Raw genomic sequence first — 5,077 nt, forward strand, 5'->3', positions numbered from 1 at the left:
TGATTTATTTGTTTATTTGAAAGACAAAGTGACAGAGAGGAAGGGAAAAACAGAGAGATAGACAGAGATCTTTCATCTACTGGTTCATGCCCCAAATGATTGCAAAAGGTAAGGCTCGACCAGGTTGAAGCCAGGAGCCCAGAACTCCAACCCAGTCTCCGGTTTGGGTGACAAGGTCCAAGCACTTGGGCCATCTTTCATTGTCTCCCCAGGCACATTAGCAGGGAGCTGGATTAGAAGTGGAGCAGCCACTTCTAATCAAATAGGATGCTGGCTTTGCAATCAGTGGTCTAGCTCATTGTGGCAAGACACTAGATCTTATTTATTTATTTATGAAAGAAAGAGACAGACAAACAGACAGTTCCCATCCTCTAATGACCACAACAGCCAGGTCTACACCAGACGGAAGCCAGACACGCTGTACCCATTCTCTGTCTCCCACAGGGGTGGCAGGGAACCAATTACTTGAGCCATCACCTCTGCCTCCCAGGGTGCACTAGCAGGAAGCTGGGACTGGGAGTGGAGACAGGACTCGAAGTAGGACACTCGTATGTGGAGTGAGGTGTCCCAAGTGGCATTTTTTTTTCTTGAAAGATTTTATTAATTTGAGAAGCAGAGTTACAGACAGAGAGAGGGAGGGACAGAGAGAAAGGTCTTCCATCCACTGGTTCACTCCCCAAAGAGCTGCAACAGCTGAAGCTGGGACAATCCATAGCCAGGAGCTGTGCCAACCCAAAGCCAGGAGCCAGGAGCTTCTTCCGGATCTCCCACGTGGGTGCAGGGGCCCAAGCACTTGGGCCATCTTCCACTGCTTTCTCAGGCCATAGCAGAGATCTGGATCGGAAGTGGAGCAGCCAGGTCTCAAACCAGTGCCCATATGGGATGTCGGCACTGCAGGCGGCAGCTTTACCCGCCAAGCCACAGCGCCAGCCCCCCAAGTGGCATCTTATCGGCTGGGCCAAATGCCCCCACCTGTCTTCATCAGAAGCCCTGGGATCTGAGGACCACAGGAGCCAGGAGAAGAGATTGCTGAAGGCCCTGCAGCGAAGGAGCCTATGGGGGTACGAATGCGAGTGCCTGTTGACTTCTTCTACGGAAGCAGAATTGAAAGCAAGGAATGTTTCCTGCCAATGTGTCTGGGAGGGGGCAGGTGATGGCTCAGGTATTTGGGTTCCTGCCATCCATGTGGGAGACTCAGGTGGAGTTCCTGGCTCCCGGCATGTCGGGAGTGAGCCAGCGGATTGAAGATCTCTTGGGGCCGGCACTGTGGCTTAGCAAGTGAAGCCACTGCCTGTGACTCCAGAATCCCATGTGGGTGCCAGTTGGATTCCTGCTGCTCCACTTCTAATCTACTCCCTGCTGATGTATCTGGGAAAGCAGCAGAAGATGGCCCAAGTATCTGGGCCCCTGCCACTTATGTGGGAGACCTAGAAGAAGCTCTCGGTTCCTGGATGTTGGCTCCTGGCTTTGGCTCAGCCCAGCCCCAGCTGTTGCAGTCTTGAGAGTGAACCAGAGGGTGGAAGATTCTCTCTCGCTCGCTCTTTCTGTATTCTGCCTTTCAAATAAATAAAATAAATATTTTTTAACAACAACAGCAAAACATGACCACTGAGACCATGTGCGACGGCCAGGCTGCCAACGTCCTCATTCTTGGGAAAGTCATGTGTATGACTCGGGAGGGGAAGGTGACCTGCAGCTGCTTCAGCAGGCGCTGAGCACAACATATGAGCCAAGTCTGTGCACCAATTATGTATCAGTATAATGAGTGTAGAATAGGGCACTTGAAAGTTCATGGGAGGGAGGCCAGCACCGTGCCTCACTAGGCTAATCCTCCGCCTGTGGTGCCAGCACCCCGGGTTCTAGTCCCGGTCGGGGCGCCAGATTCTGTCCTGGTTGCTCCTCTTCCTGTCCAGCTCTCTGCTGTGGCCCGGGAGTGCAGCGGAGGATGGCCCAAGTGCTTGGGCCCTGCACCCGCATGGGAGACCAGGAGGAGGTACCTGGCTCCTGGCTTTGGATCGGCGCAGCGCGCCAGCCGTAGTGACCATTTAGGGGTGAACCAATGGAAGGAAGACCTTTCTCTCTCTCTCTCACTAACTCTGCCTATCAAAAAAAAAAAAAAGTTCATGGGAGGGTTCAGCGCCGTGGCGTAGCAGGTACAGCCACTGCCTGCAGTGCTGATATCCCACATGGGTGCCAGTTCGAATCCTGGCTGCTCCACTTCTGATCCAGCTCTCTGCTGTGGCCTGGGAAAGCAGTAGAAGATGGCCTAAGTCCTTGGGTCCCTCCACTCACGTGGGAGACCTGGAAGAAGCTCCAGGCTCCTGGCTTCAGATTGGCTCAGCTCTGGCCACTGCAGTCATTTGGGGAGTAAACCAGTGGATGGAAGGTATGTCTCTCTCTCTCTCTCCCTCTCTCTGTGTAGCTCTGCCTTGCAAATAAATAAATAAATCTTTTTAAAAAAAAAAGTTCCTGGAAGACAGAATTAAAAGATGATTTCATTCTGGCACATAAAATTGAAATTCATGGGTAGTTTTTCCACAATGCACATCTTCATGAACTCTCATAGAGTCTGTAATTTAAGTAATACTGGATCTTGGATGTGGGGGCCCTGATGAACGGGGCCACAGCATTAAGTTGCAATAATCCACCGGGATGCACCGGTCATGGACTGAAGTTTGTGTCCCCCTGAGACTCCTGTGTTGAAGTCCTGGCCCGGTCCGACTGCGTTTGAAGTTGGGCAGTTATGGAGGGAAGGATGGGGCAGTTAGTTCATGAGGCTAGAGCTCTAAAGTTTTTTTTTGACAGAGTTAGTGAGACAGAGAGACAGAGAGAAAGATCTTCTTTTTTGCCACTGGTTCATCCCCCAAGTGGCCACTATGGCCGGCACGCTGCGCCGATCTGAAGCCAGGAGCCAGGTGCCTCCTCCTGGTCTCCCATGCAGGTGCAGGGCCCAAGCACTTGGGCCATCCTCCACTGCCCTCCTGGGCCACAGCAGAGAGCTGGACAGGAAGAGGAGCAACCGGGACAGAATCCGGCACCCCGACCGGGACTAGAACCCGGGGTGCCAGCACCACAGGCGGAGGATTAGCCAAGTGAGCCATGGTGCCGGCCAGAGCTCTAAAATTTTTAAAAAGATTTATTTATTTGAAAGGCAGAGTTACACACACAGATATCTTCCATCTGCTGGTTTCACAATGGCCTGGGCTGGGCAGGCCAAAGCCAAGAGCCAGGAACACCATGGAGATGTCCCACGTGGGTGGCAAGGGCCCAAGCACGTGGGTCATCTTCCGATGCTTTCCCAGGCAGGGGAGCAGGAGCTGGATGGAAGTGGAGCAGCCAGGACACAGACCAGCAGCTTACTCCGCCAGCCACAACACTGGGCCCTGGAGCTCTAATCTAAGAGCACTGTGACCGGGGCAGGGTGGGGGTGTCAGAACCCTGTCACCTTTCATTTCCTCCGTCCTCGCTGTGTGCAGTGTCTGTGCCCAACAGGGGATGGGTTTCAGGAAATCGTTAGGGTGCGGCAAGGGGGATGTAGCAATGGAAAAATGACAATGGGGAATTTAGGCCAGACTACAATTAAAGTAAGATATATCTGTTTATTTTTGTCCTTTTTATTTAGTTACTTTCTCAAGACGACAAGAGACATGATGCTTAAATTTGTAGGGACTCCCAGGCAAACCTGTACCTTGAATGCCAGCATGCATGAAGTCCATGCAGTGTTAATAGAAATTTTCTTTTGGATGAAATATTTTAATCTGATGAGAGCACATAGCACTGTACAAGGGAATACTCACAGCTCCAAGAGTTTCCCTCCAGACTATGAGGAAATTTGGAAGTAACCAGGTTTGTTACAGTCTGGTCCCACCTCCTGTCACTCGTAGATCCAGCCCTGACCACAGCTCTTGTGATCTGCCCATTCCTCGGGCTGAAACCATAAGCTGACCTCCTTCTTTGCAATCCCCCAGTGAATCGTTGCCGTGAGTGATGTTCCTGCCAACCTGGCTGCACAAGTCCCCACAGGTGGCGCTGGCGTGGAGTCTGCAGTGTCCCTCGACCCGTCTTCACCACATTCAGTCCCTTCCGCACCATGGCGACCCCGGGCCCTGAGCGCATGTATTTCCCCAGGCGGGCAAAGAACCGCTGGTCCTTCGTGTCGCTGCAGTGACCCTGGAGGAGGTGTCAGACGCCTGCGTTAATTTCAGACTGACAAGGCGGAATCGCTTCTGCTCTGACGTTTGGTGGTCTCTCCCACAAGCCCCCACTGGCCCTCATCAGCTGGATGGCGATAAAGATGCTCTCTGTGTTGGCCATAGTCCCCTCCAACTAATTAACAGAGATCCTTAATCTGACCCAGTTGGGAACCCAAAATCCATACACAAACTCTTACACGCTGAACAAATTCCTGAAACAAAAAGATTAAAGGGAGCTGGTTGGCGGTTGTGTCTCCGCAACCCAGATTCTGAATTGACATTAGCATTTCCTGCCCGCTCTGCCTGTGTGCCATCTTTCTCTTTAACCTTTTGTTGTTGTTGTTCCCTAAATTAATGCTGCTTGGATTTCCATCTTGTTTAGAAATAAAATCACCTGGACACAGCACGGAGCGGGAGCAGCCGTGCTGTGGGTGGCACAGCGGCTGCCAGGCCCCGCTGCCTCTGCTCCTCTTAGACCCAAGTTTGCCTGACTGAGAGCACACTGGCCGAGGTCAATGTGTGTGTGTGCATATGTGTGTGTGCAACTGTGTGTATGTGTGCGTGTGTGTGCAACTGTGCAACTGTGTGTATGTGTGTGTGCTTTTATGTGTACATGTGTCTGTGTGTATATGTGTGTACATGCGTGCAACAGTGTGCGTGCAAGTGTGTGTGTGTGCATGCTTGTGCATGTGTGCCTGTGTGTGTTTTGACAAGCCTACCAGATCTCTCATGCAGTTCATTGTACCAGGTGACACCAGGATAAGACAAGTTAGATTGGGTGCCTTCCTCTCCCTCCCCTGAGTCCTGATCCAGTGGCTGCCAGTGCCAGCAGGCTCGCGGACAGGGTGCTTGGTCGTGGGGAAAGCTGCTGTGGTGGCTCAGCA

The 5,077-nt window shown here is 52.2% G+C and overlaps 1 pseudogene; it reads right to left on the minus strand.

Moving 5' to 3' along the window:
* Positions 1–3,874: 3,874 nt before the first annotated feature.
* LOC133769639 (nucleoside diphosphate kinase A-like) lies at positions 3,875–4,314 on the minus strand (annotated as a pseudogene).
* Between the last annotated feature and the right edge of the window lie 763 nt (positions 4,315–5,077).

Source organism: Lepus europaeus, chromosome 11 (assembly GCF_033115175.1).
Source record: "Lepus europaeus isolate LE1 chromosome 11, mLepTim1.pri, whole genome shotgun sequence".
In the NCBI taxonomy this organism is placed as follows: domain Eukaryota; kingdom Metazoa; phylum Chordata; class Mammalia; order Lagomorpha; family Leporidae; genus Lepus; species Lepus europaeus.